Source organism: Colias eurytheme, chromosome 11 (genome assembly GCF_061535395.1).
Source record: "Colias eurytheme isolate Ceu_HAF_F1 chromosome 11, ilColEury1 Martin Lab GWU primary, whole genome shotgun sequence".
In the NCBI taxonomy this organism is placed as follows: domain Eukaryota; kingdom Metazoa; phylum Arthropoda; class Insecta; order Lepidoptera; family Pieridae; genus Colias; species Colias eurytheme.
The window spans coordinates 12,852,646-12,873,680 of NC_142990.1; the positions used below are offsets into that span (position 1 = coordinate 12,852,646).

Below are 21,035 nucleotides of genomic sequence, written 5' to 3' on the forward strand. Positions count from 1 at the left end.
TACAACATAACAGTAGTTCATGACATGCTTTAATTGAGTTCATTTGGGCGAGCTTTATGTGTTGCGTGCTGCCTGCGCGTGGACAGTTACTGTTGTTTGTTACATTTAATTTTATATCTTAAAAATTATATTATTTATTACAATACAATAAATTAATTTTATATTTTAAACTTTATCATCTGCATGTTTGTTATTCATACCTAAATATTTTATCCATAGTGACCTTTAGATATATTTTACCGAGTTAGTTTATAATTTAATTCACAAATATACCTAATAAGTAAGTACCAGATAATTTAGGTAGATATCATGTAATTATTGTAAAAGTAGGTACCTAAACATTCAGAATTAAATATCACTTCTACAATTACACTTATATTATGATGTATAAAGTTTACCTTATTGTTAACAACTAACAAGGTACTGTAATCTAGACACCTATGGTATTATCTACCAACTCACGTACACTGATTGAGTGTGGAATACAATATTTACGCATTCACAATATGTAGGTATTGATTTTATCAGCTGCAAATATCACCTTTATTTCATAACCTTTGAAAAGGATTTATACGTAACGAATAAAAATACAATCTAATAAAAAATAATTTAAAACTTTAGAAAACATTTGCTTTACTCGCACTTATTACCTCTCCATATACCTAATTTCAGTTTATAATCTAACCATATTACATTTAGTTTTCAATCGTTCGAGCTAACTTTACATGTTCAGTAGGTATCTAACATACCTAAACATGTAACAAATAATTACCTATCTATTCATCCAAACTAGATAAACAACAAATAAGTTATGTGTAAACACCTTAAGCAACAATGACATTAATCTCTTAATCCATCAGTCCTCGGAATCACAGACACAATAGAAAATCTATTGTGTCGCGCCCCGATCGGGCCTTACGGTGGTCAATGGGTTAAATAGGTATAGGTAGGTAACTAGGTACCTACCTAAGTATATAGTGTTCAGTTTTAAAAACAATTCATAAAAACTATAAATCATTGTTTATCATTCCTTATTACTCCTCCTATTATCATAATTAACTACTAAAAACTATTGAAGAAAATAAAGGGTCAATTAAAGTTTAATCACATGTATGGGAAACGCATTCTGTAAGCCATCAGTCATTTATTAATCATCAAAGATACATATATATTATATACTATATAGTAGGCTGTTAGGAATTTATCGTATAGATATTATAACTTATAAGGTATGATTTCTTTTTATAAGTATGTTTGAAACGAAAAGATCGAGGATGTTTAGGTAGGTAGGTACCTACCTATATTGATACCATAAAACATAAAATAGGTAATAAAGTAAATTGAATCTTTACAGTTTTATGAAAGTACCTAAGTAAGTCGGTAGCACAGATCCTACTCGATAAATATTATCCTTGTCCCCTAAAATAAATGTTAACGAGAAGAGCAAACAGACAAACAAAATCTAAAATGCAGGGAAGTAAATTATTGGTAAAATTTGAAAAAAATGCATTACAACTTCATTTGCGATTTCAGAAAATCGTTATTCAATTTACTTCTTTGTAGTTCTTTCATGTTAAAATCTTTAAAATCAATCTCTAAGTTAAGTATATTTTATTCAGAACATTCCAGTTATCAAGACGAACTATAACACAATATAATGATCTAACAATTCATATCACCAACATACGAAACGCCTAAAGTCGTGTAACAGATCCATTGAAAGTGTTTCCAAGATTACATCAGCTCCCCTGGTGGTCCGGGCGCCTCACGAGAGCGGCGTCACGTGGCTGTGATCCACCGCCCTCTCACGGTGATAACCATCTGCTTCCTTGCTGGCTCCTGGGAAACAGAACTCCTAGTAAAGCATCTCTCTATATAATAATGACATTTTTAACTGTGATTTACGGTACACCTTCAAGGTCTGCAAAAGCCGGTAAAACAATCGCATGCCCCTAAAGATTCGCAATGCCTTACTTTGCGATTGCTCATGGGCGGCGAGTATCACCTAATATTAAGTGCATCGAAGCTTGCTTGTTTGGTATAAATTAAAAAAGCATACCATAGAAGGCCATCCACTGCAATGCTGTCTAAACTCCACTGTGTCATAACTATTTAGCAATCTGTGACTGTGTCGCGGGTATTGTATGGAATTCATACGCGACCATGAGAAGGACTTACAAAATATAGCTCGCTATAAATTGCGCCCTCATGTACCGAATTATTTTTACGAAAGGTTGGTAAGAAGCCGATTTGTTTCATTAAATACCTAACTCCTTAAATTAAACTATTTTGGCCGCACAAAAAGTACGATCGGATTGGTTTAACTTTAAGTATTCATGCATTTGTATTTTGTGATTATATTTAAAACTAGTATTCCGCCCGCGGCTTCACCCGCGTTTTCAAAGGAAACCCGCAAAGTTCCCGTTCCCGTGGGATTTCCGGGATAAAACCTACCCTATGTGTTAATCCAAGTTACCTTCTATATGCGTGCTAAATTTCATTGTAATCGGTTCAGTAGTATTTGCGGGAAAGAGTAACAAACACACTCACACACATCCTCACAAACTTTCGCATTTATAATATTAGTAGGATTAAAACTGCTTTTTACATTAACTCTCTGATTAATTTTTTTAATTTATCTATCAAATTAAATACTAAATTAAATAAATAATATTACCTTCACAATCGCCTAACAACGGTTTAGAGCAATCTTCCGTATCCTCTCCCATCTCACGGAACCGTTGTATTCAGTTCTCTTCTGAATTATTTCTGAGAAATACGAAATATAAGGTTATTTATTATGCATACCATGTTTAAATAAAAATTTATAGTTGAATCGTTTCTATCGCCTTAAATACGTATTTTATCATAATTTATCTATAATATTATTTTTTATTGACTTATGGATTTTTCCTGACTTATAGAAATTTTTGCGGCAAAGAGAAATTTTCCTCACGTATAGAAATTTTCCTGGCTTATAGAATTTTTCCTGACGTATAGAAATTTTCCGGACTTATGGAAATTTTCCTTGATTATAGAAATTTTCCCGACTTACGTATAGAAATTTTCCTGGCTAATAAACATTTTCCTGACTTTTACAAATTTTCCTTATTTATATAAATTTTCCTGACGTATAGAAATTTTCCTGACGTATAGAAATTTTCCTGGCTTATAGAATTTTTCCTGACGTATAGAAATTTTCCGGACTTATGGTAATTTTCCTTTCTTATAAAAATTTTCCTGACTTTTGGATTTTTTCCTGACGTAAGAGAAATTTTCCTGATGTATAGAAATTTTCCTGGCTTATAGAAATTTTGCTGGCTTATAGATATTTTCCCGTTTTATGTATTTTTCCTGGCGTATAGAAATTTTCCTCACGTATAGAAATATTCCTGGCTAATAAACGTTTTCCTGACTTATACAAATTTTCCTTATCTATATAAATTTTCCTGACATATAGAAATTTTCCTTATCTATATAAATTTTCCTGACGTATAGAAATTTTCCAGGCGGCTAAGATCGAATTGTAATAAAAATGAAGAAAAACTAAAATATTTTTGTCTACCCGCTCGAATATTGATATTTTTGTCGCGGTACGCATACTGTCGCTACAATTATCACACTTTTTATGATTAGTTAATAATTTCTCATATTTGATTTGAAAAAAACTAAACTTTGCAATTTCGTTGAATTAATTAATTTGTCTTCATTTGCTATCTCTTCATCATCATCATCATCAGCAGCCTTTTGTCCTATCTCTTACATATGAAAAATATAAGCATTTCATTCATTCATAGTTAGAGAGATTTCTTGAGAAGGGGTTCTCATTTACATCGTGGAAATGAAACACGAAGAAAACCTAAATATTCATTTTTTCGTCTCTTAATTAATATATCGCCTTAAAGCTCTACCAACTAAAACCATGTCAATATTTTCAACTTTGCATTCTGAAAAATCTTATTATTTTTTCAATTAAAATATAATTATCTCCTCACTAAAAACAAATTTAAACAACGACTCCATAATATTATTTAATTACTTGACGTAACACGGTCCCTTAAAACTGCAAACAGGGGTGATCGCGCACAAAAGTGACTTCAATTTGTTTGTGAAGCGAGTGGTGAGTGGTATCAAGTGTACAAACAAAACAACGCAAGCTTGTGCACTGAAGAACCCCCTACTGGAAGAGATATAGGGGAGAAACAGGTTACGATCTGTGAACAAATTATAAATTACTATAGGTGTTGCTTGAAGTGATTTTATGTCACAGGTTAGATAAGAAATCCGACGATTTGATGATACCTTCGTGTAAGTATAAGAAAAAGTAATAACTTTTAGACGTTATTGTTTTAAATCAATTTCATTTGTTTTAAAGCTGTTAGAATATCTCATAAGTTTTATGAGGTTTCTATACCTACGTAAATATTATTTTTCTTAAGTCAAATTGTTCTTATTTTACTTTCATCACGTAATTTTCTAACTTTTTCAATTAAGTAATCACCTCTCATCAAGATTTAAAACAAAACAATTTCACTCCAAAGCACTTTTCCACCTCACAGTACACAGCACTTCCGTGCCCCAGTGTACAGGGAGGTACCTTGGAGGTACAGTCGCGCACAGAGGGTGGTTCGCATTAAATCATCTCCTCGAGACAGTACAAACGCGAGGACTGACACCTCTTCAGAGCCTCACTCCGGTGGAACTCGAGAGAGCTCCAGTTTTTTCCATTACAATCCTCTTATTTTTAATGGCCTTGTTATCAGAAACATTAAAAAACATATTTCAGTTTGTTTGGAGACATTTCCTTCATTATACCGCTCTAGTTCATAATACCGCTCCCTTCGGCTTTCAAAAGAAGTACATAATAATATTATGTACCTACCATTTCTACATTTCATTCAAACTTAATATTTGTATTTTGTACGATTGAACATTGGTTCACTCAATTACATGAAAGTACATCCTCGTACTTCAAGGAATATAATAAAAAAATTATTATCGAAATCGGTCCACCCGTTCACGCGTGATGCCGTGAGTTGTGACCAAGGAAAACGGGTTTTATTTTTATACATATAGATAACAATTAAAAGAAAGGACGTATTGTTATACAAATAGAACAGCTTTTATGTAACACTGATTTTCCTATAGGAAATCTTTTTGCAAATCTTTTTATAAATCGATGATGAAAATATGATGCGAGATAGCCTATGAAATTAAATGTTGGAATAGCTTTGGTCTGAATTGGAAAGTGTTAATTATACGGGTATTTATTTATTTTAGTAAATCTCTATTGCTTCTATCTAACTGCTGAAATAAGATGAATTTTAATTAGTAGTGTGTTTAATTCATTTTGATAATAACAATTTTTACACATTCCCATTTCGACCGAGACGTCGTGTGTTCGGAAAACGCATCTGAGACAAGTCTGATTGAATAAATATAATTTTTTTCGTTGAAATTGATTGATTTTTATATTCGTAAGTGCCCACCAAATATCCAGAAATATAAGTAGGTTAGTAATAGATAATATCAAAGAATGGACAATCTAAACATAGCAAAGCAGATGGTTCTAATAGTGCCAGCTTCTACACATCTACGCAATGCACATAAAACAATGTACTTTAGTTGTGATTCAATTAAAAGTTATGAACAAGTGCAAAACGCGTGTCTAAGTGTTGACGAGCTCGCTTTGATATGCAAAGCGGCTGTTCCTCTCCGCGCCCGACTCGCACTCGCCCCGCACTCACCTCACTCGACTAGCGCCACTCGCTCGCTACACAATAAGGTATGCTTCAAAAATATACGTAGTTAACACATAGCATACACGATTAGAGATACAAGTGATATTAATAGGTGCCTAAAGCCGGGTTTCTGAATAGAGAATTGATTTGATTCAGGTATGAGGTAGCTTATATGTCACATACAAGAAAATATTTAATCGGCACTTAAGCCAATTTTAAGCATGGTTTGAGACGATCTTAACGTCAAATATTCAATTCAGTGCAGGTACTGTATCATTCTTATTAATTAATTTAATTCTTGCAACTTTTCTTCCAGCTGCTTTCAAGGAAAAAGAAATAATAATAATAAGTAACGCCCTACGCCATCTAAGTAATCAATGCACTAATTCAGACTACCTATTCAGACAGTCTATCTCTGCTTCATTTCACACCGATTAAGTATAAGGATATTAAGATAAAGTAACAAGCGTTCATTTATGCACAAACATTAAAGTTTATAAAGGACACACGGGACAGTATATTTTGTACGCACCTTTTAATTTAGTTGAGAAAAAAATATTTGACTTTAACATTTTAAATTTAAAATAGTATTAGACACATGAATTAAATAATATAAATATGGTCATAAAACAATGAAGAAGGTTCCCAAAAGGTGGTCGCAGCAGCCGCGCCGCTCCGGCGACCCACCGCGATATAAAAACATCTGACGTATTTGTAATAGGCATTGTCCTCATACAAACCCCGTGAAAAGATTTTAATGAAGTCGCCTCAGATATTCCGCTTTTTACCGGCTATTTTGTCGCGACAACCTTTTTCCTCCGATAAATACTCGTCACATTTTCTTCAAAGTAGGTATAACATTTTGAGCATTGTATTGAAGACTTGCAATGCCTATCAAATCTTGAGGGATTTTGCATAGTACAGTTATTGTTAGACATAATTATTGATCTCTATAGAATTAAAGCAACTCTGTAGATTTTTTTTATAAAATTATAATAACTCTAGGTGCGTTTCATTACAATTATTGCATCAAATAGTACTGGTTGCTTTTGCGTGCAGCAATTCTCATGTTATTATGAAAAAAATATCTAGCATTAGGTACATATAAGGTATTTAAACACATGAGCACACAAAAATGCAATAAACTATCTTCCCCATGTTTTCACTTGCAATATTCTAATGCAACCGTTTATTCTTCCATCATTCGCGATACTTTTTCTTAATTATACAGCAATAAGGGGTGAGCATTTTAGTTGGACATGCTTGATCACGTTGTGCACAAAAACATCACTTCTATACTTGTATACTGCACCTAGTGGGAGTATTTTTTCTGGGATAACATTACGAAGAAACAGCTGCACATTTCTCGGTATTACAATACATACCTAATAATAATCATGGAATTATACCAGCGTATTGCGTAGGTACGTTTCGTAGCACATTGTTGGATCGTGCATTTTATAGAACATCCAGCTTCTTGTTAGTTTCTACTTTTTGTATCGTCCTTAATTACATGTTACGAGAAATTCAAAGTATTTTCAGCGAACATCTCGAAAGAGTAAGGCCATTAACATTCCTCCTTTATTGGGTGTCTTCCTGAAACGTACGTATCTAGCGGATCGCACCACACACCAGTTTTTGTAACACATTCCTGGAAATATCGCTTGTTTTCTCGTTAAGACGATAATTATTATAAAACGTTAATTAATGAAAGCTACCTATAGTATAATTATAATATAATACCTTAACTATTCGATCTCAATAATTGTCTTCTTTATGTGATGCCAAGTTGCAAAGAAATAAATAATAACGTCACGTTGTAACCTTTCTAAGCTTACACGCTCTATTTTATCGACTCTACAATTATTATATAATTTATTAAAGTATAAATTACTGCAAACTTTTTAGTTAATAAGACAAAGAAGATGTATTCTCGAGGTCTTTTGGTTTTGGATCATTAGAATAAGCTTACATTACTTACACAAGTAACAAAATTATAATTTAAAGTTCAGAATTAACGTACCTAGTCATTAAAATCCGATTCGCTTTACATATTATTTGTTCGGTCAATGCACAAACAGCATTCGATAATATAAAGATTAGACATAGACCATACGATTACTTTCATGGGAGAAGTTCGCCAAATTTGCTCTATTTTTAATTTTATATCTCTAACTTCCGAGGCAAATTAAACATCAGAACACAATGAAATAAAGACGAATCTGTGAACTCCCTTCCCTAATGACACGTCAATCAATCAGAGACGGACGCGTGTCGATAACGAATTGTTTGCCGATACAGCAAGCCAGCCATTGTCCGACCCTTGCCTTGCGTCACAATGCCATAACAATACGAGTGTACGAATTTAACGATCGTTTGCGGTTATAATTGATGGGAACGTGTTTTATTCGATATGCTCTACGTCTAAACAAAAGGTGAAAGAGTTAGAAAGACTTTCTCCCTTGCGAATTCGGTAAACGACTGTGGGACCTGCTTTTTGTTTTATGTGAAAAATCATGCTTAGCAATATCAAATGTGTATAACATCCCCGCATAAAGTATCCAATAACCCACAAATTACACACAAAGAAGACTATAAGATGACATTGTTATAAGCAATATACACCTCTCTAAGTGAACATTCAAACAGTTACTTCTTTGTGGGAGATTACATAAATGTGTTCATTTATGGGCCAAGGTATACGCTTTTACAACAGAATTCCTCATAATATTAAAGAGTTTAATAGTTCTACATTTAAATCTTATATAAAAAATGTACTTGTCAAGAGAGCCTATTACAGTATTAAGGAATATATGGAAGATAAAAACCCATGGAGGGTTGTCGCGTAAAAACCACAGGACAGTTCTTTGGTATATTATGATAATATATTATGATATTACATATTATGTAATTTGTAAAATTGTAAATCTGACATGATTTAAAAGAGCAACTATGGAGTTTCTTGCCGATTCTTCTCCGTAGATACTGCTTTCCGAATCGGTGGTAATGTTAAAAACATGTACTTAATGACGTTTCAAAAGTGCTTCTAGAAGAAGTCTAATTGAATAAATAAATGTTTGAGTTTGAGTTTGAGTTTGAGTGTTCATTTTAAACGACATTGCCAATTTTGCACTGCCTTTTAAACTCAAAACTCAAACTCAAACTCAAACATTCATTTATTCAATTAGACTACTATTTAGTAGCACTTTCGAATCGTCATTACATAGTATTTTTAACATTTACCACCGATATATTATATATATTTAGATAGTGGAACAACGAAAGCTTAATGAAAATGAAATATTATAATGAACAGAAATATTTCATCAGCATACAATATATAACACAGGCTAATGAAACTAAACCGCATCGCTGATATTAATCATAAGGTTAAATCGAACAACATTTGTACCATTAGTGATTACTTAGTACTTTTTCGATGAAGCAATAATAATGGAATACATTTTTATTACTAAATTAGGAAAATGAGCAATTAAAAGGCACGCATGCACAGCGACTAGCAACGCTAGACAGCGTGCAAGCCGCTATAATTACACATTCACCGATATTTGCATGTCCATCACTTTATTCATACAATTACAAGATTTTTTGTGATTTGTTCATTATTCAGCATTCCGTCCGCCTGTCAATTACTATTGCCAGACGATTTTTGCAACAGGTGATCGGCTCAATAGCTCGGAACCCGCGCTGCCCGTCACAGTCTACTGATTCGCGTCTCACTGTACCACTATTTTTATTATTCTAATTAACAATCTCTAGCTTTTTCAGCGCTTATCAATATAGCAATATAATTGATGCAGTGCCAGTGAGCCATAATAATACAGCATAAATATTGTTATGCTTATTTTTTGTTAAGAATACACGTAGCGACTAAAGTATCCTATTGCAAGAATTATCTAAACGTCAGTCATAAATTACGTTGTAAATTACTGATAATGGAAACTGCGATAAGAGTGAAAACCTTTAACGTTTACGAGGCATAAAAATTATTTCTTTGCTCAATTTTTGAAAATTTACCATAAGTCCCGTTATCAATCTAAAACTTTGAGCATGCTCTGATGTAAAAGTTGTCTCTGGTTGCCCGTGGTTGGCTTAAATGGAGTATAGGGACAAATTACTAAACATTGATTGCTCTAAGCCCATCTGTATCAGACATTTAATTATAGTCTCCAGAAAAGACCGCATTGATCCTGATGAAGCGTATCTTATTGTCTTTTGTTTTATCTTACGTGGGTGTGTGACATTTAGAGACTAAAACCTTTTTCTGTATATCGGACAGAACACTCGTAATCACATTGTGCGGACGTCATTTTCTTATAAAACCTTTGTATTTAACCACAATTCTGACAAATACATTTTTCATTTCAACACGCTCGCAGTTGTTAAATGGTCTATTCCTAAAGATAATTTACACATCTTATGAATTGAAACTTATTGATAAATAGATTTTTTTTTTCAATTTTATCATGTATCTACATATAAGCATGTACTTGAATGAGTTATTTTTCAATTTTATTATACAGCAGAGTTCCTTAATCAATGTAATCCCAATGCAATGGAAAGTACAAAGAAAGCAATAAATGAGCTTACAGCGAGCAGCGTGACAGCGTGACAGGCGGCGTGGCATCGTATTGTGCGGTATTGTTCAATTTGTCCGAGCGCCGAGCAGCCGCCGGTAGATGGCGCTATATTGCAGACTGCATTAGCGAGACGCCTCTGACGTTGACGTTCCACTAATTCAACTTTAATTAAAATACTGAGCACCAGTTTTTCACCCCGTCCCGTATTGACGCATGTCAGCGAATTAATGACTACTGTATTTGGTGATATATATTGTTATTAGTAATTCAGATTACATATTAGGCGAGGCATATTTAATTAAAATTTATATTTTTATTTATGCATCCTCCGGCAGGTGTTACTGTGTAGGATCATTGAACTTGCTAACCATTTATGGAACAAATTACTAACAACAACCATGAAGTAATCTGAGGGTATCCTAATGTATGTATGTTTCAATTTATGTAGTAACATTAATATAAATATGGTTACAAATAATAGTAAATTTAACTTGTAACATCGGAATGTGATCTTGCATCGGAATACAAATGAACTTAGACAAAATAATTACTATGCTAATGTAATTGATATACGTATGCTGTTTCATTCATTTTGCTCAATACTAACAATAATTCTGATAGGTATACCTACCATAGTCCATGATGCATTAACTCCACACAAATATCAATTTTTAAGACACCTCCCGTGCAAGTTCCATCTCTCCGTGCCGTCATCTGTACTACAGAAAATTACCCTATCTCGATCCACAACAATCTAACGTGTATTGTGTCGAGTGTCGGTGACAGCAGGCATCAGACATCAGCACACGGGACATAATTAAAACGCGGCGGCGCGCGGCCGAGGGCCCTCAGCACAGCCCTCAGCCTCTCGCCTCGCGCCGCTGCACTCTGAGTAGACCTGCGACCTCTCTACCAGCTTTTAGCTACATTTTTATGTATGTTAAGTTCATTTAGAGATAGTCGTATCTAGTAGTAGATTACGGAACAATGCAATAGGAACTTTTAATTATAATAAGTCTCTGTTATCTAAGAAATATCAAACCACAAATAACTACCTGTTTGTCAAATACATTTCCTTTTTAAAGAACGTGTAAATATTAACTATCTCAAAAAGTTTCCGTTATGGCGATCAAATAAATACGTTTCCAACACAGTGATTAAAATTGTCCCGATCCATTCATCAAAAGAATACCGCTTTTTCTGCATTTGTCGAAATCTGATTTCTAAAAGGTCAGGTTCATATTATAATCTGTGGATATATTTAGTCACGCACGAGATCAGATAAACATTCTCACACTTGTATCGAATATTACCATAAATCTGCAGAACAGAACGTGATAATAGACATCGCAGAGATGGTATCTCGCGGAGACACCTGCACCCGTTTTTACGGCTCGTCTCTGGCGACTCTAAATCATAAGAACCCTTTCGATTCTCCACACTGCTGGCTATTCACATATTGCCGAATTGTTCGTGTGATTTATGTGAGAGCGAGGAACAATACGCCCGATACTCTGTTAACATCCACCGCTACGAAATAAGTCCATTCAAATGAGATAAAGCTTTTTTATATGCCGCTTCTGGAAAAGAAGTCCTTCGAGTGTTACCTATATAGATGTTTTTTTCCTAAAGAATGTTTGTTCTGTTATAATGAAGTTTGAATTGACTGTTGGTATTTTTAAATCGCTTGTCGTTTTCTACACTATTCCATGAAGCTTTATTATTTCCATATAATATTCAATCTACTATTAAGTTTAGATAAAATGATATGATCCGATGCCGTCAGTACGTTTATGTAAGCGTGTAAATGTTTTTAACAAGGGCATGATTATAGGCCACATTATAACCAATAACAGATTGAAGTGAATACATCCCAATGTTCGGGGCATGTGCGACACATGCATAATTCAGGTAATCAGATCGTTGACGGGTTGACAGCTGAGGCTAAAGTTTGACGCCTCGAGCCTAGCGACCGGTCACACGAATAATTCCTGATAATTTGGAAAAACAACCACAATGTATGCAGAGCGTATGCGGGGACGTAACGGTTGGCGACTTTTCGAGAACTCATCAATATTTGATCTGCCATTTGAGTTGTAGATGCGCTGACGCCGCCCGCCTCCCTCAGCTCATTCTTATTCTTGTTTGTCAAATCAATCGTTACGAGCGACTAAATGATTTCTACTTTTGTTTGTTTTCCCCTCCGGTGCTTCAGCTCGCTCGTATTTAAAGCTAACGTTTTGTTCAATTGTACCTACCTATATGATGTTTCTGACATTTTACGAATGTTTAGCATTTTTTTTTTTCATTTAGACGTCATTAAATTCATATTTTTATTAATGAATATCGTTCAATTTATTTTGACCTACAAAAATATATGTTTGGTACACTTTCAATGGAAAATCACTATACGGATTTTGATGTAATAGTAAATTTAACTTGTAATGACGGAATGTGATCTTGCATCGGAATACAAATGAACTTGTCTACTTACAAAACAATTACAGGAATAACTTATTCTAAGACAAAATATTGATACTTGGCATTGATGTAGCTAATATACCAGAATAACACATAGTTATTCTTCAGTTTGCCATGGAACCGCTTATCACACCTAGTTAATATAAAAAAAGGATCAAACGGAAGAATTAGCGTAAACACCTTATATCAGTCTGTGACCTTTTTCCTTAAAATTTGATGCTTTAATAAAATATGAATAAAAAAATATAAATATAGATATGGCAGTGGAGAGAGTGTTGGCATTGACCCGCCTCTCGAGAGATCTGTGTCGCATTCAACACCCGCTTACATAATCGAGCACTTCGAGCTTCAGCCGTGATACTCCAAGGGGTTTCAAGCTTTTACATAGATTATAGTATGCACTCTCTTTGGTACTTCATTAAGGCTTGTTTAATGGAGGCCTGTTGGTAAGACAACTGCCAAAGATTGATCTTTCACCAATTTTAAGGCGTAATCCTTTTAAGGCGTAATCCTTATACATTTTTTGTCAGAATTTTATTACATTCATCATTTAGACTTATCTCACACTTGAAAAACAAGAAATATTTAACTAATAACCTTTAACTAATCTGTAATCTCACGGACAACAACAAGAGGACACGGTATTTTTAGATAAAAATAAAAAGAGATTAAACTTTAAAATGAATGAATGACATCAGGGAATTTAGCATAAAAGAAAATTTCCCAATCGAGCAGGACGCGATGACGCAACTTTTCCCACTGTTTTACATCTGCTTAAATTGTAATCAAATTCAAATGTAAACATTAAAAAGTCCTGTAAATATTGACAAAGTGGATCTATTGAACGGACACATTATGGTAATGGCGGCTACAAATGGTAGCGCACGTGTCCCGGCGACAATGGATGAATTTACATTATTTTTTATTCGAAACTTCTTTGCGATATCAGCGATCCCTTACTGGCTAATTATAATGAATAGTTATGTTTGTTTCGAGTCGTCTTAAGGCAAGTTAACAATTCTCGTCGTTGTCGCAAAAAGAGCTGGCATCGATGCGACATCCAGCTATTTGCATACATATATGCGCCCTACATAAATGGGTAAAATATACAATATAGGTATTTACAATTATAGCGCTATTGAGCTCATCGACGAGGCCGTTACTCAAATACTTTTGAATAAATAATTATCTTAACAAACCTAATTAATTAAATATGCTTCGGTATAAAAATATTCCTTCATTGTTATGCACTTACCATTTTTAGCAAAAAAAACGTGGAAGCGTGATCATTAATTTCATTATTAATGAAGCACTTTACCGTCATCCATTTCGGTGTTGGCAAGAAATGAAATATGTGAAGACGTGTGATTGTTTGGGCTCGTTTGCGTTCGCAGAAGGCAGTCCCGTTGCTACCTGTGCTGGGCCGAGCCGTGGGTCCACTCCGTCTGTTTTTGTGTCAAATATAATGTACGTGTGTCGCACTGCTGGGGACGTGATATCCGCGTTTATGAATTTTCGGGGAATTCGGGATACAGTTACTCTAAATCACTTCGTAGGAATTATTTACTGCTATATTGAGGACTGTTACGAAGAAATAGTTCGTTGATGTTTTCCAAAATTGAAAATAGCAATGGACGCCATGCCACTATGGGGTATGTAAAAAAGAACTTAATTTGGAAATGGAATGGAATGGATGGAATACAAGGTGTAAACCCAATTGATTCTACCACTAGACCAATTTGCAGTCGCAGTCTCAAAAATAAATTATGAAAGTTAACAAAAGTCAACATCGTACTAATTTTACAATTCTCAATCTACCGCTCGTAACAAATACTCTATTCCATCACATTTAATTAAGTCTAATTAGAACACGTACGATACCAGATATTTTTCATACAGCGTCTGATATAATAATTGAATCGACTCTTAACAGTAATTTCAATAAGACAAAGCAAATAAACACATCGCTTATGTAAATGTGGCCACAAAATGACACGAGCTGAATAAATGTTATTAATTATATAATAGGTAATCTCCTTACAGACAATTTACATCACATGCTGATTATCTTACTCATTACGGGCATGTATTGAATTATTTATAAGTACAGTTATCATCAGAGAAATATGGTAAATAGCACTGGGGAGTGAATCTTTAGCGCTTTTGTGAAGACATTATCTACCCGTTCCAGTTGTCTCAATTTAGTCATTAGCTTTTGTTGTCAAATTATCGTTAAATGTAATAAATATCAGATTAAATACAATAAGTTTTAAGGCTATCAATAAAATAAAATAAATCATTCAGTTATTTTTTACACATTCATGTAAGTACCTACCATTTCGCTAACGGTAAAGGCCCCTGTTAAATTATTATAACCAAAATATTCAAAGACTCTGCTGATAAAAACAAACTTTCTCGTTCGACACCGTTTAATTGAGCTACGCAAGAAATGCAATTCATACTAATAATGAATACCCTTGGCCAAAAACTGAATTTTGGCACTTGCGGCGCGCTAACGAATTTAAAACATTTTTGTGGAAGAAGCAATTACTCTATAGATCTAAGCTATATTAAAGAACTTTTCTAAAATCAAATCGAATAAATTATTTAATATACAGTGGAACCGAACCGAGCAGTGGTGAGACCTCGTATTTCAAATCGATAAGTCCGGGGTTCGAGACCAGGCGTGCGCGCAGGAAATTGATTTTTCAATTTATCTGCGCATGTTGACACCACCACTGCTCGAACTGTGAAAGAAAACGTCGTGAGGAATCCGACAAGTCGAAGAATCAAAAAGTTCGAGGACATATTGTGTCATCCGCGAACGCGTACCTACTTGGCCAGCGTGGTGGATTGCGAGCCTGTGCCCTCATAGGAGGCCCGTGTCCCAGCAGTGAGATCGTATATGGGCTGATGATGATGATGATGATGATACCGAAGAAACACTGCCTACTTTCATACTTATTTTAATACACTCATTGCGGGTCTTATATAAAATCATCAACATAACATCACATCGCGTACCGTCACGTCACGTTACGTTACATCACAACACATCAAATCTCATCACATCTCACCATATCACATCACATCACACCGCAACACATAATATGACTACAAACATAGCATCGCGTCACGTCACATCACATCACAGCACATCACAGCACATCACATCACGTCATATATCATTATCACACCACAGCACATTATATGACAACAAACCATCATAGCATCACATCACGTCACATGGCGTAAGCACAGTATTTTTATAAAATGACTTAAAACCACAAAACTCACAATCATGTAAATTTCAGAACATTATTAGGTACTTATTGATTTTTTTTGGTTCTGCTTAAATTTCCAAAATATTTAGTCACCATACGTAATCGAGCACATTTCAATTTTTTTTCGATGTACAAATTAAATCTAAGTATATCTACTAATACTAGATTTCCGCCCGCGGCTTCGCCCGCGTTGTCAAAGGAAAACCCGCATAGTTCCCGTTCCCGTGGGATTTCTGGGATAAAACCTATCCTATGTGTTAATCCAAGTTACTCTCTATATGTGTGCTAAATTTCATTGTAATCGGTTCAGTAGTTTTTACGTGAAAGAGTAACAAACATCCATACAAACTTTCGCCTTTATAATAGTATAATAGTTAAGATTAAGATTATAAAGCTGAAGAGTTTGATTTAAAAAAATTCGGTATTGGATAGCCCATTTATCGAGCTGGTCACGCTAAGACCAACAGGAGCGGAGCAATGCGGGTGAAACCGCGGAACACAGCTAGTAAAAGATAAAAATAACAAAACGACATTTTATCTTACATCTGAATGTGTAAATAATATGTATTATAAATGACAAAATAGAATCTTTTCGTAAATCTGCTGATTTAGGAAGATTTTATTTTATATACGGTTTAATCATTAATTACTGAAATTAAACAATACAATTTAATAACATAATTTAGTGTTTAGCGGCTACCTTAAATACGTTTGTTATCATGCTAAATGGTATTGTTAAAATGAAATTATTAATACGAGTTTGGCAGCGGCCGCATTGTAGGTCGATAAAAGGACACAAAATCACATCGTAGTAAAAAACCTGAGACTGTACCTTACACGGTACATTGTTATATCTTCGGTGATCTATAGCCGCTGATTTATAGACCCTGAGGGATGCTCCGAGATGCCACTGTATCAAGTCCTCCCCAAAAAAGCTGATTAATACACGACAATTATTATTCGTCGGGACGCAGTGTCGTGTCGTTGTAGATTTAAATGAGAATCAATTTGTATTACGGGAGCATAAATGAGTGTCGCTAATTAGTACCTAATAGCACAGACTAATAATAATATACTACGTATCTAATAGTATTAGTCATTAATTAGGTATGTTTATTTTATTATGTCCAATTCTTATGTAACTTGCGCAAAAATATTATTAGTGCAACTTTGTTATATTCTGTAGGTAATTTCATTTGATGTAGGCTCAGCATACAATTTGGCTATCTAGGTTTACATTTACGTGCACAAGAATTATATTTTGTATTTAAAAACCTGTACGTAACCAACGCCCAATGCTCTATTCACTTGGATAAAACATAATCTGTGTCAATAGTTCATATTTTTTTTTCTGCGTAATATGGTTACAGACTATACAGACGTTATCGTAATATTTTGAGTGGTATCTGAGGGTTGAGCACATTGATGTGTTTGGATATGTACCTACATAAACTATAAAGGACTGCCATACATAATATATATATGTACCTATTTGCTTTTCGTACCTATTTCTTTACGTATATCTTTTTACATCTGTCCGTTTTCCGTGGGACAAAATGGAGGAGTTTACATACAAACATACAGGTGAAGCTAATAAAAGCGTATTACAAAGGTCCTTCAAGTCCATGAAGACCCATATCTCTACAGTTCGCAGAAATTACACACCGCGTCGGCTAATTCAAATAGCGGCGAAACTTACCGATAAATACAAAATATGTAAAATGAATATTACGAGGTATGAGTGAATCGACAATGGCGGCAACAAAGCGACCGCTCGGGCACAGCGCAGATAAGCGGCCATAAGTTACGGCGCGTGCGCGTTCGTTACCGGACAAAAGGACGCCTGGAACAATAGCGCGGGCAATACGGTAGCCGCCATTTGCATATCGCGCATCGCTTGCGCATCTACCCTCGCGCGCTTTAGCCCTACACCTCGATGTGAGCCCTCTACCCATCCCCTCCAAAGGTGCAAGTCCCGTGGCCGTGTCGTGTCGCCGGGGAGGAAGCTGCGTGGCGAGTGGTCGGTTCCCTGGGCGTCTTGTCGGTTTAGCGACGCGAGATGTTGTCGCGTCGCGAAGTGCTAATCTCCGATACATCGATTATAATTTTATTTGCCGGCGCTTTGTCATAATTTATCGTTAACGCTTTATTTAATCTAATGCACATGGATGCTATCAGCATAAAAATCTTCTGATTTATTATAACAAATTAACTTTTAGTAATAATGTATTTAGTTGATATCGTAGGGAAGCCGTCGAGAAGATATTAGTTTAAAAACAACATCCTTTTGGCGTTTGTACAATAAAAACATGAAATGAAAGAAACTCTATCACAATAAAGGAATTTGTTTTTGCGGACTCTCCTTTCAAGTTCTTCATAAAGGATACGTTTTAAGCACTTAGTTGGCCTTTCAATTTCATGATTCTTAAGATTCCACCTGCAATCTACATCTCCAATAAATATACACTGATAATATTAGAACTAACTATTCAAGTGATACCAAAACCTTTTTTTTTTCTCCTATTTTCTGGCTTTATTAGCATCAAAATACATATTATTTTATCTACAGCTACCATTAGGTACTGTACTATTTACCTCATACCTATTACAATAGACGCAGATCACGTGTACCCGCGCGAGACATTAGCATGCATCTGAATTGAGTGACAGCTCACGCGGCGCCTCCGCCCGCGCCCGGGACCCGGGAGCCTTCGAGACGACCCACTTCTAGACGTTAATATGCTGTGCCTTGGACATGGAGGTCTATTCTAGATATAGGTAATGTTATAAGATCCATTAAAAATATGGGCTCGAGAAAAATGTTCAACAAACAAAATATAATTTCTTTAATGATTTTTTAATTAACTACATTTCAAAATGTTAAGCTACTTGTTTATAAATTATTTGAATAAAAACGAGATCAAAAATAAAAGTACCCTCGTGGCTAGGAATGTAAAAAAAGCAACCAAATTTGTGTCTGAGCGAGAAATAAGTCAGTCAGCTAGTGCTATTAGAAATATCAATAATATAAATCAGGGTTTCGAAAAAAAGGAAAATTGTATGTTCATATACTTTTTTAGAATATTCCCATAAGCATAATTCATAAACACATAATTAAAATATAAGAAACCATATCTACGCATCTTGGAATTTCAACAGGACCAGCAATGCCAAAAAGTAAGAACAATGATCGGCATAACTTCGTATCATATCCTAATTGCCAAAGGGTCGAAAAAAATCTCTTATCTATATATCTGTTAAGGTGCCCGCAGGTGACTGGTGAAGCAGGCTGGTACAGTTGCACACGACGCAGTTTTTGTGCTGAAGGGGTGACACATGCGCATTGGCCGCTAACTGCATCACTAGTACACTAATCATAATATAAAGGGCTGCTAGTTGCTATACGTGTATAGGATATGCCTAAAATATGGGGAGTGATGTGAGGCTCTTCTTTTGTGAGCTTTTCCGTAAAATTTTTCACAAAGATCCTCTTGAATTCAGCAATCAGCAAAAATTTTCAATAAGAACATTAAAATTGAACCAGGAAAATTTCCATAAGTATATTTTCAGCGCTTGCGCTGTCAACTAGATGGACCTCAATGAAATCAGTACGCAGACGGCAGAGGTAATGAAATCAATTTAATAATATATTTTATATTGATTGATTTCAATAATACTTGAGCAAATGTGAAAGGACGCAGAACTTGAGTTTAAAATATAACAAATTCGACAAGCTGACCCGACAGACGTTGTCCTGTCTTTTATATGTATAGTAGTTAAGTTTTCTTTATATTTTATTAATTTTTAATAATATCTCAAGTTTTTCTTTGATAAGATCCTTGGGCCTTAGACAAAGTAACAATTACAAAACGATAACGAAGTTAGAAATCGCAAAAATGTATGGGATTGACATTAGATAGACCACGTGATCTAACGCGGCGTATGTCAATCCCATACAATTTTGCGATTTCTAACTTCGTTATCGTTTTGTAATTGTTACTTTGTCTACAGGCCCTTCTCCTGACTTTAACGAACATAAAAAAGAAATAATTGTCAAAATCGGTCCAGCTGTTCATGTGCGATGCCATAACCAAGGGAACTTAGCAAGGGAAATACGTATAGAGATTTATTACACGCTTTATATTAGCTTCACCTGTATGTTTGTTTGTAACCGACTTCTTTGGGCGCGATTTTGACCCACTTTAAACGGCCAGATTTCGTTCAAACTTTGTAGATTTATTGAGGACCGATGACAATACACTAATTTGATAAAATTTTCTATTTTTTACACGCTTTATTTTAAACTATTATTATTTTTATATGTAAAGAAGATAAGTTTACAAATTACAATAGTTTTATATTATACTAGCGGTCCGCCCCGGCTTCGCACGTGGTACATATGAAAAATAGATGTTGGCCGATTCTCAGACTTACCCGATATGCACAGAAAATTTCATGAGAATCGGTCCACCCGTTTCGGAGGAGTATGCAGACATGCAGACTAACATTGTGACACGAGAATTTTATATATAAGATTGTGTGGTTTAGTTAAAAAAGCATTGTGATGTGAGGACAATCTTCGATAGCACAATAACAAATTCATTTTAATTTTAGATTGTATAACTCTATTGTTTAAAATATATAATAGTCCACATTTACTTCACAATATTACTTACATGAACAAACGTAATTATCCTGTCCAGTAATAATTTATTAGAATTCTTTAAGCTTACACGATAACAGCATTCCTCATTATCTGTACAATATACACAATTTATATTAGTCAAGTATTTTTTAATAAAAACCAACTTCAAAAATACAACTCAGGTGGGACGATAAAAATATTACAAAATATAATTTGTAGAAAAAACACTCCTTAACGATTCCTTATTTATATCTATAGACATTTGTAAAATTTTTATAAACGA

General features: G+C 34.5%; 1 long non-coding RNA gene across 1 annotated transcript; it reads right to left on the minus strand.

Annotated features, from left to right (window-relative positions):
• Nucleotides 1-1,646: 1,646 nt before the first annotated feature.
• On the minus strand, nt 1,647-10,983 carry LOC149904942 (uncharacterized). Its single transcript, XR_016457223.1, has 3 exons — nt 10,974-10,983; nt 10,353-10,576; nt 1,647-1,839 (listed from the first exon to the last, which is right to left on the minus strand). It is a non-coding gene; the product is annotated as an uncharacterized LOC149904942 (long non-coding RNA).
• Nucleotides 10,984-21,035: the final 10,052 nt, after the last annotated feature.